The sequence below is a fragment of the Pseudophryne corroboree genome, chromosome 2 (genome assembly GCF_028390025.1).
Source record: "Pseudophryne corroboree isolate aPseCor3 chromosome 2, aPseCor3.hap2, whole genome shotgun sequence".
Taxonomy (NCBI): Eukaryota; Metazoa; Chordata; class Amphibia; order Anura; family Myobatrachidae; genus Pseudophryne; species Pseudophryne corroboree.
The window spans coordinates 356302435-356322762 of NC_086445.1; the positions used below are offsets into that span (position 1 = coordinate 356302435).

Genomic DNA, 20328 nt, shown 5'->3' on the forward strand with positions numbered 1-20328 from the left:
TGATGATTTATGTACGCTACCGTGGTGGCATTGTCCGACTGTACTTGAACAGGCCTGTTCTGTACCAGAGGCAGGGCAAGCTTCAGAGCATTGAACACTGCCCGAACCCCCAGAATATTTATCGGGAGAGCTTCCTCCCTGGTCCACCGACCCTGAAGAGAGTGTTGCTCCAACACCGCACCCCAACCTCGCAGACTGGCATCCGTCGTTAGGAGGACCCAGCTGGAGATCCAGAAGGGACGACCCCTGCTCAATTGTTGGTCCTGTAGCCACCAGCTCAGTGACAGACGAACCTCCGGAGTCAAGGAGATGATGTGAGATCTGATCCGGTGAGGCAGGCCGTCCCACTTGGAAAGAATTAACCTCTGCAGAGGGCGAGAATGAAATTGAGCGTACTCCACCATGTCGAAAGCCAACACCATGAGGCCTAGTACTTGCATCGCTGAGTGTATCGACACTCTTGGGCGAGAGAGGAAGAATCTTATCCTGTCATGGAGTTTCAGGACCTTCTCTTGCGACAAGAACAAACGTTGGTTGTGTGTGTCCAGTAACGCCCCCAGGTGCACCATGTTCTGAGCAGGGACCAGCGAGGATTTCTTCCAATTGATGAGCCATCTGTGGGCTTGTAGGAATTGGACCATCAGTTCTAGATGACAGATGAGAACCTCTGGGGAGTTCAACAGGATCAGCAAGTCTTCCAGATATGGCAGGATTCTGATGCATTGACGACGGAGAACGGCCGTCATGACTGCCATGACCTTGGTGAAGATCCAAGGAGCTGTGGTCAGTCCAAAAGGCAAGGCTTGGAATTGATAATGTAGGTTGCCAATAGCAAACTGCAGATACCGCTGATGCGACATGGCAATAGGTATGTGTAGGTAAGCATCCTGTATGTCCAGGGATACCATATAGTCCCCGGGCTCCGAAGCCAGAACAATAGAGCGAAGAGTCTCCATACAGAATTTGGATACCTTCACAAATTTGTTCAAAGACTTGAGATTGAGAATGGGCCAGGAGGTTCCATTCGGCTTCGGAACTAGGAACAACGTTGAATAGTACCCCCTGCCCCTCTGAGACAGAGGCACCAGGAGGGATTGTACCACCAAATGTAGAGTGTTTGCTTTTAACGGATCCAAAGGGATAATTGTCGAGCAAAACTGGTAAGGGGGACGTTTCTTGAAAGAGATGGCGTATCTGTGAGTGACGACTTCCCTCACCCAGGCGTCTGAAGTGGTCTGTAACTATAGCCTGGAGTCCCGCCCCGTCATGCAGCAGGCTTGTCTGGTTTGGAAGCAGGCTAATGTGCAGTCCAAGAACGTTTAAGTTTGGGCTTAGAGGTTTTGGAAGTGCAAGCCTGTTTCGGGTACGTCTGACCCTTTGCTTTACTTGGAGGTCGAAAGAAATGAAAGGAGGTACTTTTAGCCTTCAGAGCCGAAGGATTAGTACTTGGCAGACATGCAGTTTTAGCAGACGCTAACTCAGCAACAATCTTGTTCAAATCTTCCCCAAATAGTATGTCTCCCTTAAAAAGGGGATCACCTCCAAGGTCTTTTTAGAGTCCAGGTCCACCGACCAGGACCGCAACCACAGAATCCGGTGAGCCAGAATGGACATAGTAGACGCTTTGGCCGCCAGAACACCGGCATCAGAGTCCGCCTCCTGAATGTAATGAGAGGCTGTGGTAATATATGAAAGACACGGTCTGGCATTATCAGAAAATTCAGAGGTAGCTCTGCCAGCAACAGCTTGAACCCAGGCTTCAATACCTTTTGTAGCCCAAGAAGCTGCTATAGTGGGTCTATATACAGCACCTGCAAGAGTGTAAATAGTTTTCAAGCAACCCTCCACACGCTTATCCGTCGGTTCCTTCAGAGAGGTGACAGTAGTGACAGGCAGAGTAGAAGACACCACAAGACAAGCTACATGTTAGTCCACCGACGGTGGTGTTTCCAAATTCTTACTTAACTCTGCAGAGAGGGGATAATGAGCTAGCATCTTTTTAGACAGGGAGAATTTCTTTCCTGGAGACTCCTAGGATTCCTGACGTATGTCAACTAAACGGTCAGAATGTGGCAAAACGAATTTAGTAACCTTCTGACGTTTGTACTTATCAGGTTTCCGTTTCTGGAGGGTCAGTTTTGTCATCAATCTGAAGAATCAGTTTGATAGCCTCCAAGAGGTCAGGAACATCAACCTGTGTTGTAGATTCCTCATCAGAAGCATCTGCATCAGTGTCTGAGGGATCGGTATATTCCCCATCCTCATCGGATGAAGTATCAAAAACATGAGCGGATTGTGAGGAAGAAATGGCCCGCTTAGATGACCCTTTGGTCCTAGGAGGGCATGGGTTAGGCTTTTGGTTAACCAAAGACTGATTTAACTGCTGTAACTGAGTCGACAGAGCATCTGCCCATGGCGGATTTACGACAGGGACAATATGTGATTGTAATGGCACAGGAGGTCCCACAGGGGGCATACATCTCGTAACTAGCGTAGTCAGTAAATTAGAAAAAGCAGCCCAAGGTGGGTCTTGGAGTGCCACCAGTGCTGCAGACTGACTGAGGGGTACAAAACCCCCGGTACCTGGACCCTCAGCTGGAATATTTTCCTCAGATAAGTCCGCGGTGTCTGCACTGCATGACGCAGGATTAGCCACGGATCTCCCGCCCTGCGTAGCAGACGTTATTTGGAAACGTAGCCTTAGGGTGTAACAGTACAATATAGCCAGACACAGTACCTGTTAGGTTCCTGGTGCTCAGAACAAGGGAGATGTTATGAAGCGAGTCCAGAGCACCAGGACGGAATGCTGGGAAATGGGAATGGAAAGGGAATAGCCCCTGGCGCCCTATCTCCGTTGTCTCACCCGTGCTGTCAGTACACTCTTGCGAGACTATGGTTGCTTGAGCCCATGGCAGCCGCGTTTGAAGGGCGGATTACGTCTGCCCAACTTCGATGCCCCCTCAGGTCTTAATGAGAGACAAAGAGTGAACCGAGACAGGGTGATAACAAGGGGCCCTCTGACTAAACAACAAGGCCAGGGGCTACTAACAAACCTAAAGCCAAAGTATGTGCGGCTTGCCGCCAAAGGAAAAGAACAACAAAGGAAATGCTGACCACACGCCGACAATACTTTTGTGTACCGGCGGTGACAGCATAAGCAGAACCCTCTGCAAAACACCAGTGACAGAAATAATAAGGGAATACAGCGGCCTAAGCCAACGGACGCGGCCGTGCCGCTACTCACGGAACCGGTACGAATACTGGCAAACGGACAGGAACTCCCAATGCTGCTGACACAGACTCTCAGAACTGGAGGACAGGCAGAATCCCAAACGACAGACCGGTGGACACCAAGAAGCCAGAAACTTGCACAGGCAAAGGTACTGGACCTCAGGACAGGAACGCCTCACGGCAGGACACGGGATCAGACATAGGAATCGACACAGGGACTGACACAGGAATCGACACAGGAAGCTCAGGAACTAGCAGGAACCAAGCTCAGAACTCAAGCAGACTGAAAACCCAGGAATATCACCAGCATCTGTGAATTGCAATCAGCCAGCATATAACAGAGAGGCCTAATTAATAATCCCATGCAGCTGCCTTGTTGCATGATTCCAAACTGACCAGATGCAATTAGCAGCCAGGTGAGGCTGAACACAAGGGAACAAGCTGCAATTACACAGACTCACCAGCGGCAGCAGACAAGAGTATTCCAAAACAGAGCAACAGGAAATCCTGGCATGCAAGACAACTTTATAAACATAAAATAGGAATGAACCACTACCTGTGGTTCATAACAGTACCTGACAAAAAACCTCTGTGGAGTGTGACTGCAAATACAGAACACAAACAGAGGATTTAAGTGGTATATGGTGACAAATACACAGAGAAAAATACAAAATAGTATATCCTGTGAAACCCTAAATTATATGAGGACCCTGACGCACTTAGCCCCCTTCAGGGTACAGAATATAGGGATGGCAATATGTGTGAGATACACAGAATAGGAACCACACAGGAGCTTTAGGCACACACAGTCACATTTACAATGCAGTAATTATTACATATAACAATAAAACTGCACTGGACTAGTAATACTACATATAGCTATGTACGTATACAGATATAACAAAGCACAGTAAAAACTGGATGTACATCACAGAATACTTTTACTAAATATTCCTGCAGTTATGCCCTTGTTCTTAACTAACACTGTCTAAACGACATGTAGAATACTTAAGTGTCCTGTAAATGCACAGCGCTGATGAGGCAGGCGGCTTTACAGAGGAGACAGTGGCCAGCAGTCCAATAATCAGCTCAGCTCTGTGTAATTGCGCCCAACCGCTGACAGGGAGTGAGGGAGAGAGATGCAGCTCCAGGGCGGGAACATCTGCTGTAGATGGCGCCTGGGGGAGGGGCTACAGGTCAGCGCCTTATCCCCTCTGCTGGACTTCACCACCGGGTACTATGGAGCATGTATTAAACGGATTTTAGTAAATCCGACCTGTGCTCCTTGCCCTGGTGGATATAGTGGGGTCCCTGTACGGTCACAGTGTCCACGCCAGCGGCGTGGTTCGACTCCGGAGATCGCGATCCCTATCGTGCGGCCACGCGATCCAGGAGAGCAGCGGCAGTATGTATGCCTGATGAGACCGGAGCGCCTCCGCTGTAAGTACCCGGCAACCAGGGTGCGGGAGTATACAGTGCCGCTGGGGGAGGTGAGGGAGCCACAGCACAATATGTCAGCATGACATATAGCACCAAGTGGCTATGCTGCGGCCTTTGAAGTCTTCTTTCTTCTCAGAAAAGCTCTTTTCAGGGTTGCCTAACGCAGCCTTCCTTGTTAACTGTCTGCACTGCAGGCACCAACTTATAAATTGATCTCCAGTGCCTGGAGGCGGCGATATAGGAGGTGGTGCAGTGCATCCTGGGAACAGTTAAAGCTTTAGCCTGTTGGTGCCTCGGATCAAGATCCAACTCTACACCCCAGTGTTATTCCCTGTGGAATACCAGTGTACCCCGCTGCAGAAATCAGGGCAGAGTGGGCATGTCAGGGCTGCGGTGTTATATACTGCAACACTGCAGCTCTCTGCTGACTTTTGATCTGCATGCTGCTCTGTCCCTCTGTGTATAACGGGGAATAGCTGGGTGAGAGACAGATACCGAGGGGAACGGAGAGCCCACTACTACCAAACTATCTTCCACATGTGGCTGCAACCCGTAGCTGCAGACATTGAACTGTTCTTTGGGCGAATCTGTCTTTGGAGCAGACTGTGCACACACTGCAAGTGCAGCCATTCCATCCTAGCTGCCTCGGCTCCCATCACCGGTCACACTAATGATTAGCAACAGGAACGCATGCCCCCTGCCCTCCCTGACTCCTGCACTCAGCTAAGCTCACTGGCCAGAGCCTCAGCCCAGTGAGTGACGTCTCCTGGGATAACCTCCCTCCCCCGGCTGCTATGCTGCACATGGCCCCTGGCGCAGTCCGGATTCATGAAGGAAAGTTTAAGAATCCGGAGGATTTGTGTACATTTCTATGGCAACGGGAGACTCCTCATTGAACTGGGAGTCTCCCGCAGGATGTGGGATGGTAGGCAACTATGCAATATGTACAGTATTAAATGCATTGTCACACTAGTGGTAAAATATCCTGTGTTAGTGGATTCGTGGGCTAAAGGGCAGACTAATTGGCCATCTGCATACACTCTTTCTGTGGTCACTGATTTTTTATTGTGACAACTGCTCATGGTTTGCAGAAATTAAATAATTGGTTCATAGAACAACCAACTATAAAAATTTTACCTTGCCCCCATTATCTAGCTGTTCTATAACTTGGGAATAAAACATCAGATCTGTATACAAACTGTGGAAATAGTAAGGCACACAGACTGAAGATACTTAAACAAAGGCTATTTATTAAAGTATGGTAATGTGTCACCAAGAGTGCTAAACTATTTCTACAATTTCTGAATATTTCCTCTAGCACCTGGAACATCTCATCTTGCTGGTAGAAGTTCCCACCGCCTGCAGTTTTGTCTAAAAAAAGTGCTTTGTATGCATGGAGTGAAGCTGAGGGCAGAATAAAGGACAACCTCCAGATAGTGTGTCTGGGGAATGAGGGGAGAGAGTTATAGGGAGGAATTCAATTGTTTTTCTTCTGGCAGCCACCAGATGGTGCCCAAATGGAGCTATTCAATTATAGCTCCATTCGGGTGTGATGGCTCTCGGTGTCTGCTTTTAAGCTCGCACCCAGAGGTGCTACTATGACCATTATCTACTCACTAGTCATTTCCAAATTGGACTACTGTAATCTCCTCCTAACTGGCATGCCTGACAAATGCCACTCTCCACTCCAATATATCCTCAATGCTACAGTCTGGCTCATCTTCTTCTTGGCTTCCCTTTCCTTTCAGAATCCAATTCAAACTTATCGCACTCGCTTGCAAAGCCCTCACCCACTCCTCTACCATTTACATCTCTGACCTTATCTCCCTCTACACTCCCCACCCATCCTCCTCGCTATGCTAATGCACGCCACCTCTCCTGCCTACTGATTACTTCCTCCCACTCCTACCTTCAAGATTTCTCACGTGCTGCTCCCTTTCTCTGGAATTCTCTACCTCTCCCCCTCAGACTCTACACTTCTCTATAAAACTTCAAACGGGTCTTAACACCCACTTCTTCACCAAACTCAGCCTAATCTCATCCTAACCCACTGTTCCATGCTCACTGTCTACCACATCTGTGTCACCCCTGTCCGTCTGCCCTTCCCCTTTAGAATGTAAGCTCTCACAAGTAGGGTCCTCAACCCCCATGTGCTTATCTTTTGTTTACTTAAACCGTCTTCTGCCACCCTGATACTTATGTCAGTGTCGTCTGCTGCTGTAGCTATGTTTATTTACCCTGTACTTGTACTATATTGTCTTCAACTGTAAGTCACTATTTTCCTGTTTTGATTATTTTGTTTATGTATTCTGTAATTGGGCGTAACTTCAGCAAATTTTAACATGCTGAACAATGCACTAAAGGACATAGATTGGGGAACTTTGTTTCCGAAAAAAAACCACGGTCGAAATGTGGGATGTTTTTAAAACGATGCTTGACAAATACAGTTGTGCTCATAAGTGATGGGCACGATTTCGAAGAGTGCACAGGGAATGGGAGCATAGGCGTGCGCAGGAGCTGACACAGGGAGTCTCCCCCCACCGCCACATTATGGTCTAATCTAACACCGTCCCGTCCCCCCCATCCAGGATATAGACTGCTTACCTGGGCGGCCCATGTGAGCAGTCTTGTGTCCCACAGTAAAGGGTGGAGGAGGTAGTCCATTACCCCTGTGTTGGCTCCTGTGTATACCTATTATTATTACCCTTTATTTATATCATAGTAACATAGTTGGTGGGGTTGAAAAAATACTAGTAGTCCATCGAGTTTAACCTGAATTATATTGCATTCCCTATTCTATTTAGGTTAAAAGGGTATATCCTTGTATATCTTTTAAAGAATTGTTTAGGGTTAATTTTACTCTCCTTAGCAATTTGCTTTTCGTTTTCTATTTTAGCTGCTCTGATTTCCTTTTTGCATTTTTTGTTACATTCCTTGTAGTACTGGAATTAATCCACCTTACTCTCTGATTTGAAAGATTTGAATGTTTGCCTCTTTTTATCCATTTCTTCCTTAACTTTTTTTTTTAACCACATTAGTTTGAATTTAATACTGTACTCTTATTTTTATTGCCCAAGGGGATGCACTTATGGGTATACAGTTGTGCTCATAAGTTTACATACCCTAGCAGAATTTGTGATTTTCTGGCCATTTGTCAGAGAATATGAATGATAATTCACAAACTTTTCTTTCACTCATGGTTAGGGAATGCAATATAATTCAGGTTAAACTCAATGGACTACTAGTAATTTTTCAACCCCACCAACTATGTTCTATGATAAAAGTAAAGGATAATAATAAATAAGATTTTAAACCTACCGGTAAATCTTTTTCTCGTAGTCCGTAGAGGATGCTGGGACTCCGTAAGGACCATGGGGATAGACGGGCTCAGCAGGAGACATGGGCACTTTAAGAAAGACTTTGACTCTGGGTGTGCACTGGCTCCTCCCTCTATGCCCCTCCTCCAGACCTCAGTTAGAGAAACTGTGCCCAGAGGAGACGGACAGTACAAGGAAAGGATTTTTGTAATCAAAGGGCAAGATTCATACCAGCCACACCAATCACACCGTATAACTTGTGATATACTACCCAGTTAACAGTATGAAAAAACAACATAGCATCAGTCCAAGACCGATGAAACTATAACATAACCCTTATTTAAGCAATAACTATATACAAGTCTTGCAGAAGTAGTCCGCACTTGGGACGGGCGCCCAGCATCCTCTACGGACTACGAGAAAAAGATTTACCGGTAGGTTTAAAATCTTATTTTATCTAACGTCCTAGAGGATGCTGGGACTCCGTAAGGACCATGGGGATTATACCAAAGCTCCCAAACGGGCGGGAGAATGCGGATGACTCTGAAGCACCGATTGAGCAAACAGGATGTGCTCCTCAGCCAGGGTATCAAACTTATAAAACTTTGCAAAGGTGTTTGACCCCGACCAAGTAGCAGCTCGACACAGCTTTAGTGCCGAGACCCCTCGGGCAGCCGCCCAAGACGAGCCCACCTTCCTAGTGGAATGGGCCTTAACCGATTTTGGCAACGGCAATCCTGCCGTAGAATGCGCCTGCTGGATCGTGTTACAGATCCAGCGAGCAATAGTCTGCTTTGAAGCAGGGCCGCCAACTTTGTTGGCTGCATACAGGACAAACAGTGCTTCTGTTTTTCTGATCCTAGCCGTTCTGGCCACGTAAATTTTCAAAGCCCTGACCACATCAAGGGACTCGGAATCCTCCAAGTCACGAGTAGCGACAGGCACGACAATAGGTTGGTTCATATGAAAGGATAAGACCACCTTAGGTAGGAATTGAGGACGGGTCCGCAACTCCGCTCTATCCATATGCAAAACCAGATAGGGGCTTTTATGTGATAAAGCCGCCAATTCCGAAACTCGCCTAGCCGAAGCCAAGGCCAACAACATGACTACCTTCCAAGTGAGATATTTCAACTCCACTGTTTTCAGTGGTTCACACCAATGGGACTTAAGGAAACTTAACACCACGTTAATGTCCCAAGGCGCCACCAGAGGTACAAAAGGAGGCTGAATATGCAGTACTCCCTTCACAAAAGTCTGTACTTCAGGTAAAGAGGAAAATTCCTTTTGAAAGAAAATGGATAAGGCCGAAATTTGAACTTTAATGGAGCTTAATTTTAGTCCCAAATTCACTCCAGTTTGTAGGAAGTGAAGAAAACGGCCTAAATGGAATTCCTCCCTAGGAGCATTCCTGGCCTCACACCAAGAAACATATTTTCGCCATATTCGGTGATAATGTTTAGACGTCACTGCCTTCCTAGCCTTTATTAGCGTAGGAATGACCTCATCCGGAATACCCTTTTCCGCTAGGATCCGGCGTTCAACCGCCATGCCGTCAAACGCAGCCGCGGTAAGTCTTGGAACAGACAGGGACCTTGTTGTAACAGGTCCTGCCTTAGAGGAAGAGGCCACGGATATTCTGTGAGCATTTCTTGCAGATCCGGATACCAGGTCCTTCGTGGCCAATCTGGAACAATGAGAATTATTCTCACTCCTCTTTTTCTTATTATCCTCAACACCTTGGGTATGAGAGGAAGAGGAGGAAACACACATACCGACTGGAACACCCACGGTGTCACTAGGGCGTCCACAGCTACCGCCTGAGGGTCTCTTGACCTGGCGCAATACCTTTGTAGCTTTTTGTTGAGACGGGATGCCATCATGTCTATTTGGGGTAGTCCCCACCGACTTGCAATCTGCGCGAAGACTTCCTGATGAAGTCCCCACTCTCCCGGATGCAGATCGTGTCTGCTGAGGAAGTCTGCTTCCCAGTTGTCCACTCCCGGAATGAACACTGCTGACAGAGTGCTTACATGACTCTCCGCCCAGCGAAGAATTCTGGTGGCTTCCGCCATTGCCACTCTGCTCCTTGTGCCGCCTTGGCGGTTTACATGAGCTAATGCGGTGATGTTGTCTGACTGGATCAGAACTGGTCGATTGCGAAGTAAGATCTCCGCTTGACGTAGGGCGTTGTATATGGCCCTTAGTTCCAGGATGTTGATGTGAAGACAAGAAAGTCCTTGGAAATTTCATCCCTGTGTGACTGCTCCCCAACCTCGGAGGCTCGCGTCCGTGGTCACCAGGATCCAGTCCTGAATGCCGAACCTGCGGCCCTCTAGAAGGTGAGCACTGTTTAGCCACCAAAGGAGAGATACTCTGGCCCTGGGGGACATGGTGATCCGCTGATGCAGGTGCGACCCGGACCATTTGTCCAATAGGTCCCATTGGAAGATCCTTACATGGAATCTGCCGTATGGAATGGCTTCGTATGTTGCCACCATCTTTCCCAGAACTTGAGTGCAATGATGTACTGACACTTGTTTTGGTTTCAACAGGTTCATGACTAGAGTCATGAGTTCCTGCGCTTTTTCCGTCGGAAGAAAAACCGTCTTCTGGTCTGTGTCCAGAATCATGGCCAAGAAGGGCAGACGAGTTGTAGGATTCAGCTGCAACTTTGGAATATTGAGAATCCAGCCGTGTCGCTGTAACACATTCAGTGAAAGAGATACGCTGTTCAGCAACTTCTCCCGTGATCTCGCTTTTATGAGGAGATCGTCCAAGTACGGGATAATTGTGACACCCTGCTTGCGTAGGAGCACCATCATTTCCGCCATTACCTTGGTGAAAATTCTCAGGCCCGTGGACAGCCCAAACGGCAACATCTGAAATTGGTAATGATAATCCTGTACCGCAAATCTCAGGTACGCCTGATGAGGAGGATATATGGGAACATGCAGGTATGCATCCTTTATGTCCAGAGATACCAAAAATCTCCCCCTTCTAGGCTGGCGATTACCGCCCTGAGCGATTCCATCTTGAACTTGAACCGTTTTAAGTAAAGGTTCAGGGATTTTAAATTTAAAATGGGTCTGACCGAACCGTCCAGTTTCGGGACCACAAACAGAGTTGAGTAGTACCCCTGCCCTCTTTGAAGCAGGGGAACCTCTACCACCACTTGTTGAAGACACAATTTGTGAATCACATGTAACACTATCTCCCTTTCCAGGGGGTGTTTAGGTAGGGCCGATTTGAAAAATCGGCGAGGAGGCACCTCTTCGAATAACAGCTTGTAACCCTGGGAAACAATTTCTATTGCCCATGGATCCACCTGTTAGTGGACCCAGACGTGGCTGAACAGTCGAAGACGTGCCCCCACAGGAGCGGACTCCCTCAGGGGAGCCCCAGCGTCATGCGGTGGATTTTGCAGAGGCCGGGGAGGACTTCTGTTCCTGGGAACTAGCTGTGTTGTGCAGCTTTTTCCCTCTGCCCTTACCTCTGGCAAGAAAGGATGATCCACGTGCTCTCTTGCTTTTATTGGAACGAAAGGACTGCATTTGATAATGAGGCGCTTTCTTAGATTGTAAGGGAATATATGGCAAAAAATTTGATTTACCTGCCGTAGCCGTGCAGACGAGGTCTGAGAGTCCCTCTCCAAACAATTCCTCACCCTTGTAAGGCAACAACTCCATATGTCTCTTGGAGTTGGCATCACCAGTCCACTGTCGGGTCCATAAGACACGCCTAGCAGAAATAGACATAGCTTTTATCCTGGAACCCAGTAAACTAATGTCTCTTAGAGCATCCCACATATACAAGACAGCATCTTTTATATGCCCTAGGGTCAGTAAAATGGTATCCTTATCAAAAATCTCAATATCCGTTGATAAGGAATCTATCCATGCTACTACAGCACTACAAACTCAGGCCGACGCAATAGCCGGTCTGAGTAACGTACCAGAATGTGTGTAAATGGACTTCAAGGTAACCTCCTGCTTGCGGTCAGCAGGATCCTTGAGGGTAGCCGTATATTGGGATGGAAGCGCTATCTTTTTTGATAAGCGTGTCAAGGCCTTGTCCACCCTAGGGGAGGATTCCCACCGTATCCTGTCCTGCGACGGGAAAGGATACGCTGTTAGGATCCTTTTGGGAATCTGCAGTTTTTTTGTCTGGAGTTTCCCACGCTTTTTCACATAATTCGTTCAGCTCATGTGAGGAGGGAAAGGAGACCTCAGGTTTCTTTCCCTTATACATGTGTACCCTCGTGTCAGGGACAGGGGGTTCCTCAGTGATATGCAACACATCTTTTATTGCGATAATCATATATCGAATACATTTAGCCACCCTTGGCTGTAATTTTGTATCATCGTAATCGACACTGGAGTCTGAATCCGTGTCTGTATCTGTGTCAACTATTTGGGATAGTGGCCGCTTCTGAGACCCCGAAGGTCCCGGCGACATAGGGACAGGCATGGGTTGACTCCCTGACTGTGCCCCACCTTCGGCTATGTCTAGCCTTTTGTGCAATAAATTAACATTTGCACTTAAAACATTCCACATATCCATCCAGTCCGGCGTCTGCACCGCCGACGGAGACCTAACATTCATAAACTCCCCCTTCTCCTTAGGTGAGCCCTCAACCTCAGACATGTCGACACACACGTACCGACACACCACACATACACAGGGAAGCTCTTTTCTGAAGACAGGTTCCCCACCAGGCTCTTTGGAGAGACAGAGAGAGAGTATGCCAGCACACACCCCAGCGCTATATGACCCTGGAAAAAACACAGTATGTTTACCCAGTAGCGCGGTTTTGTGTATATGCGCCAATTATGTGCCCCCCCTCTACTTTAAAACCCTCTGTCACCGTGTGTCAAGCAGGGAAGAGTCCGGGGAGCTTCCTCTCAGCGGTGCTGTGGAGAAAAATGGCGCTGGTGAGTGCTGAGTGCCCAGCTGTACATGTATATATCTATCTTTGCCATAAGAGAGGTTTATATTGCTGCCGAGGGCGCCCCCCCCTGCGCCCTGCACCCTTACAGTGACCGAAGTGTGTGAGGTGAAGGGGAGCAATGGCGCACAGCTGCAGTGCTGTGCGTTACCTCAGTGAAGATCCAAGTGTCTTCTGCCGCCTCAGATGGTCTTTTCCTCACATACTCACCCGGCTTCTTTCTTCCGGCTCTGCGAGGAGGACGGCGGCGCGGTCCTGGGACGGACGGCGAGGGTGAGACCTGCGTACCGATCCCGCTGAAGCTAATGGTGTCAAGTAGCCTAAGAAACAGAGCTCTGAAACTCAGAGAAGTGGGTCTGTTTCTCTCTCCTCAGTCCCTCGATGCAGGGAGTCTGTTGCCAGCAGGCTCCCTGAAAATAAAAAACCTAACAAAAATGCTTTCTTACAGGAAACTCAGGAGAGCTCCTGAAATGCACCCAGTCTCCACTGGGCACAGTATCAAACCGAGGTCTGGAGGAGGGGCATAGAGGGAGGAGCCAGTGCACACCCAGAGTCAAAGTCTTTCTTAAAGTGCCCATGTCTCCTGCGGAGCCCGTCTATCCCCATGGTCCTTACGGAGTCCCAGCATCCTCTAGGACGTTAGAGATAATAATAATAATAATAATAATAATAATAATAATAATAATAGGCGGACACAGGAGCCGACACGGGGGTAATGGACTACCTCCTCCACCCTTTCATGTGGGACATAAGACTGCTCACCTGGGCCCCCCAGGTAAGCAGTCTATATCCTGGATGGGGGGGACGGGACGGTGTTAGAGTAGACCATAATGTGGCGGTGGGGGGAGACTCCCCGAGCAGCACCCCTGTGTCAGCTCCTGCGCACGCCTATTCTCCCATTCCCTGTGCACTCTTCGAAATCGTGCCCATCACTTTGTTGGTTTTAGTCACGTAAAGCACATACAATTGAATATCGCCTCTGTGATCTCCTGTCACTTTAGACGGGAGATTGGGCGTGATAATCAATTGAATACCACCCATATTGTCATACGTGAGGTAGATGAGGAGAATGGATATTAGCAGGGGGAAGTTTGATGAGCTCCATATCGGACAAGATTAGTTTAAAGGTACTATGGAGACATCCAGCTGGAGATGGCTGGTGGGCAATTTATGATTGAAGAGAACAGGAGAGAGGTTTGAGGAGGAAAGTTACATTTTAGTGTCATAAACGTACACGTCATAGTGAAGGCCAAATGAGCAAATGAGCTCATATAGAAAAAAGAGTGTAGAGAGAGAGAGAGAGAGAAGAGGCGGAAACTGAGCTATAAATCACTCCACATTATATAGGAAAAGGAGAGTAGCGATATTCAGAATTGCAACACTGAATTGGCAGAGGTAGGAGGATAATAAGGAGCAGACAAAAACTGAATAACGATGGATTGGAGGCGGTCAAGTAGAGGTGAATCAACAGACAGAGGTCAAGGGTTAAGTTTGGAGAAATTACTTAGCAATTTAGCAAAAGGTATATGAGTGAAGAGGGCAGAAGACCAAGTTAAGAGAGTTGAGAAGGAAGTGGGTATAGGGGTGTAGCATGTTATGCCGTAGCTTGGGATTCCGGCGTTGGGATCCCGACCGCCGGCATGCAGGCTGCGGGGTGAGGGCAAAAGAGCCCTTTGCAGGCTTGCTGCATTCGCCATGCTGCAGGCACGGTGGCGCACTATGCACGCCACGCTATTTAGTCTCCCTCCAGGGGTGTCGTGGACACCCCAGGAGGGAGAATAGTTGTCGGTATGCTGGCTGTCGGGATTCCAGTGTCGGTATGGTGAGCGCCGGGATCCCGACAGCCAGCAAATTAAATGCCTCCCGGGTATAGAGCAGATCTATTTAACTGGCAGCCTGCGACCTGATATACTGAGCGCAGTGATGTGCAGCAGCCAACAAAAATCATATGAAGCACAACGGAACTTGGCATGGAAAAAAGCTGCGACTACGGCATTGTAGTTATAGAGATTCAGACTCCGTCTCACACAGATACAGTGCACATTAAATTAAGTCTTCTGGTGCATCCTAGTCATATTGCTTTGTGACAGATGCATTTTCATGTAAAAAGATGCAAAAACAAATACCAGGCACTAACAGAGTCCCACAGGACTTGACACCTTGATAGGGACTATTTGGTGCAACGGCAGCAATAATGTATGAGGACACATCTGTATATCACTCTCCATTATACTGCTCACCTTCATTATGTGTACAGGCAAATTAACAACAGTGGGAGCAGTAATTTGCAACAATTTTTAGGGGTTTTTTGTAAACGTTATTAAGTACTTGATTTTAAATAAATAAAATGCACCAATGTTTCTATAAATATCTAGCTATGTTTTATCATCATGGATTCACTTCTGGATTTTATCCATGAACATATTTCTCACTGTGAGACAGATGGTCTGGTTACACATAATAGGACCATGTAATGAAAACGTATCAAAACAATGGGGGTAATTCAGAGTTGATCGCAGCAGCAAATTTGTTATCAGTTGGGCAAAACCATGTGCACTGCAGGAGGGGCAGATAAAACATTTGCAGAGAGCGTTAGATTTGGGTGGGTTATTCTGTTTCTGTGCGGGGTAAATACTGGCTGCTTTATTTTTACACTGCAATTTAGATTTCAGTTTGAACACCCCCCACCCAAATCTAACTCTCTCTGCACGTTATATCTGCCCCTCCTGCAGTGCACATGGTTTTGCCCAACTGCTAACAAATTTGCTGCTACGATCAACTCTGTATTAGGCCCAATATGTACAAGGCTGGGGTTTATAAGTATATACTCAGTCAATATTTATAAACACTTGTAAGCTATGCAACATAGATTTAAAATAGATAGCCAGTTTATACACTGAAAAAATGTAACTTTACAACCATAGCAAAGTTACCAATACAAACTATTTTTTCTTTGTTGTAAATTATTATCTAGTGCTATGATCTGAGGAGGGATAAACACAGAGAGGCAAAAATATAATTATATAATTATGATCAAATTATAGTTTAGATGGATTGCAGAAGGAAATAATGATTTTTTTTTAAAGATGAAAGGGGATGTTGAACAGGCACACATTAAATGAATGACCTTCCTGATCCAAGTAAATATGTTACCTTATCTCCACTTCCATCTTTCATTTAATGACAAGTGTTCTGCAAAAGTTACCAGACACAGAAGACCCTTGTTTACACATATTCAATTCACTGAACACCACTTTAATTAAAACGTACTAAAAGCAAGACAACACTTTTTAAAACAGTAAAAAAAATCAAAACCTTTTATAGCTGGATTTATAACTACTTTTACAAAATGATTGCAGGAATGGAGAAAAGTGAATTAGAAATGTAAAGAAATACAATTCAAAAAAAGAAAAGAACATAAATAGCAGCACTCTTGTATTGGCAACTAGCGGAATACCATGCTTCGCTATGGAATTTCAAGTATTTACGTGCGTATAACTTTAATTTTGAAGGACTTCCTGGTAAACTAATTAGACTTACAACAGGACACGCTCCGCTACCACCCGACCGGCCGTCCCCGGATTGATGCCGTCAAAAGGCTGGTGATGAGGATAATAATCCGAATCCTTCTCTGACCCGTCCCGCCTCTTATGCTGCCCAGCTCATTGCTGTAAATGCTGGGACGTCAGGCCAAGCTCCGCACACTGTATGTTAAATATGGAAGGTTTGCAGGGATAGGCTGACTCTATTCCAAATGGCCCTAGGTCTTCTTGCTTAGCTTCTCGCTCTCCTTAGGGCTCATCCTTCGAGGTAAAAACGTAAATATTTTAGGGCTGTAACACACACTCCGGTTTTTCCCGGATGGCAAAAAGCCGGACAAACTTTGTCCGGCTTTTTGCCATCCGGGAGAAACCGGCAGAGTCTGTCACACAGGACGGCTTTGAGCCGTGTGTGATGCTGTGCGCATGCGCAGCATTAGACACGGCTTGGGGAAAACCATTGTGTGTGAAAGCTCCCCTTCACACACACGGTTTACTGGCTGCAAAGACGGCCAGGCGCCCGCCCGGCAGCCGGACCTTCCAGTGGTGAGACCCGGCTGCACCCGGCAGCCGGGCCGGGACCATGTCGTGTGTAAGGACACATTGCGCTGCATGTGTCTTTACATCACGGCAGCGGTTTAAAGCCGGCCGGGTGTTGCCGGGCGGCGCCAGCCACCTCGTGTGTTTCGGCCCTTAAGGTCACTGAAAGAGCTGTCTGTTCCCTTTACACAGCAGACAAGCAGTTGCTGACTATCAAGCTTTCCTTTAACACTTTTAAGAGTCAAAATATCTCTCTCTCCTTTCCTCCCATTGCTCTCTGACAGGTTCGGCAATGTTCAGTTCAAGTGACAGGTTAATCTCTGAAAATTGAGACACTATCCTCTCCTCACTGGAAATCGGTTGGTTAAGTATTTATATTTGAAATTATACATACAGGTTGAGTATCCCTTAACCAAAATTTAAAATTCCAAATTTTCGGGTCCCCTGCTGAGATAATACATATGTTATTATCTCAGTACGGGACCCAAAAAATAAGATTTTACTCACCGGTAAATCTATTTCTCGTAGTCCGTAGTGGATGCTGGGACTCCGTAAGGACCATGGGGATTAGCGGCTCCGCAGGAGACTGGGCACAACTAAAGAAAGCTTTAGGACTACCTGGTGTGCACTGGCTCCTCCCACTAAGACCCTCCTCCAGACCTCAGTTAGGATACTGTGCCCGGAAGAGCTGACACAATAAGGAAGGATTTTGAATCCCGGGTAAGACTCATACCAGCCACACCAATCACACCGTATAACTCGTGATACTATACCCAGTTAACAGTATGAAATATAACTGAGCCTCTCAACAGATGGCTCAACAATAACCCTTTAGTTAGGCAATAACTATATACAAGTATTGCAGACAATCCGCACTTGGGACGGGCGCCCAGCATCCACTACGGACTACGAGAAATAGATTTACCGGTGAGTAAAATCTTATTTTCTCTGACGTCCTAAGTGGATGCTGGGACTCCGTAAGGACCATGGGGATTATACCAAAGCTCCCAAACGGGCGGGAGAGTGCGGATGACTCTGCAGCACCGAATGAGCAAACTCTAGGTCCTCCTCAGCCAGGGTATCAAACTTGTAGACTCTTGCAAAAGTGTTTGAACCCGACCAAGTAACAGCTCGGCAAAATTGTAAAGCCGAGACCCCTCGGGCAGCCGCCCAAGAAGAGCCCCTTTCCTCGTGGAATGGGCTTTTACAGATTTAGGGTGCGGCAGTCGAGCCGCAGAATGTGCAAGTTGAATCGTGCTACAGATCCAGCGAGCAACCGTCTGCTTAGAAGCAGGAGCACCCAGCTTGTTGGGTGCATACAGGAGAAATAGCGAGTCAGTTTTCCTGACTCCAGCTGTCCTGGAAACATATACTTTTCAGGGCCCTGACTACATCCAGTAACTTGGAATCCTCCAAGTCCCAAGTAGCCGCAGGCACCACAATAGGTTGGTTCACATGAAAAACTGATACCACCTTAGGAAGGAATTGGGAACGAGTCCTCAATTCCGCCTTATCCATATAAAAAACAGATAAAGGCTTTTGTATGACAAAACCGCCAATTCTGATACACGCCTGGCCGACGCCAAGGCCCACAGAATGACCACTTTCCACGTGAGGTATTATAGCTCCACGGATTTAAGTGGCTCAACCCAATGCGACTTCAGGAAATCCAACACCACGTTGAGATCCCATGGTGACACTGGAGGCACAAACGGGGGCTGACTATGCAGCACTCCCTTAACAAAAGTCTGAACTTCAGGCAGTGAAGCCAGTTCAATTTTGGAAGCCAATTTTAGGCCCATAGTCACCTCTGACTGTAGGAAGTGCAGAAATCGACCTAGCTGAAATCTCTCCTTTGGGGCCATCCTGGCCTCAAAGTACGCAACATATTTTCGCCATATGCGGTGATAATGGTTTGCGTTCACTTCTTTCCTAGCTTTAAATAGCGTAGGGATAACTTCCTCCAGAATTCCCTTTTCCTTCAGGATCCGGCGTTCAACCGCCATGCCGTCAACGCAGCCGCGGTACGTCTTGGAACAGACAGGCCCCCTGCTGCAGCAGGTCCTGTCTGAGCGGCAGAGGCCATAGGTCCTCTGAGATCATTTCTTGGAGTTCTGGTTACCAAGCTCTTCTTGGCCAACCCGGAACAATGAGTATAGTTCTTACTCCTCTCCTCCTTATTATTCTCATTACCCTGGGTAAGAGAGGCAGAGAAGGGAACACATACACCGACTGGTACACCCACGGTGTTACCAGAGCGTCCAGAGCTATCGCCTGAGGGTCCTTGACCTGGCGCAATATCTTTGTAACTTTTAGTTGAGGCGGGACGCCATCATGTCCACCTGTGGCCTTTCCCAACGGTGTACAATCATTTGGAAGACTTCTGGATGAAGTCCCCACTCTCCCGGGTGGAGGTCGTGTCTTCTGAGAAAGTCTGCTTCTCAGTTGTCCACTCCGGGAATGAGCACTGCTGACAGTGCTAACACATGATTTTCCGCCCATCGGATAATCCTTGTGGCTTCTGCCATCGCCATCCTGCTTCTTGTGCCGCCCTGTCGGTTTACATGAGCGACCGCCGTGATGTTGTCTGACTGGATCAGCACCGGCCGGTGTTGAAGCAGGGGTCTAGCCTGACTTAGGGCATTGTAAATGCCCTCAGTTCCAGAATATTTATGTGTAGGGAAGTCTCCTGACTTTTCCATAGCCTTTGAAGTTCCTTCCCTGTGTGACTGCCCCCCAGCCTCGAAGGCTGGCATCCGTGGTCACCAGGACCCAGTCCTGTATGCCGAATCTGCGGCCCCCTAGAAGATGAGCACTCTGCAGCCACCACAACAGCGACACCCTGACCCTTGGAGACAGGGTTATCCGCCGATGCATCAGAAGATGCGACCCGGACCACTTGTCCAACAGATCCCACTGGAAAATCCTTGCATGGGACCTGGCGAATGGAATTTCTTCGTAAGAAGCTACCATCTTTCCCAGGGCTCGCGTGCATTGATGCACCGACACCTGTATACGTATTAGGAGGTCTCTGTCTAGAGACAACAACTCCTTGGACTTCTCCTCCGGGAGAAAACCTTTTTATCATGTTCTGTGTCCAGAACCATACCCAGGAACAGTAGACGCGTCGTAGGAACCAGCTGCGACTTTGGAATATTCAGAAACCAGCCGTGCTGTTGTAGCACTTCCCGAGATAGTGCTACTCCGACGAACAACTGCTCCCTGGACCTCGCCTTTATAAGGAGATCGTCCAAGTACGGGATAATTATTTCGGCCATTACCTTGGTAAATACCTCGGTGCCGGGGACAGACC

General features: G+C 47.5%; 1 protein-coding gene across 14 annotated transcripts in view; it reads right to left on the reverse strand.

The window, feature by feature from the left end:
- MCF2L (MCF.2 cell line derived transforming sequence like) overlaps positions 1-20328 on the reverse strand; it is a 648156-nt gene that overhangs the window by 595407 nt on the left and 32421 nt on the right. The gene's annotated exons all lie outside the window — the stretch shown is intronic.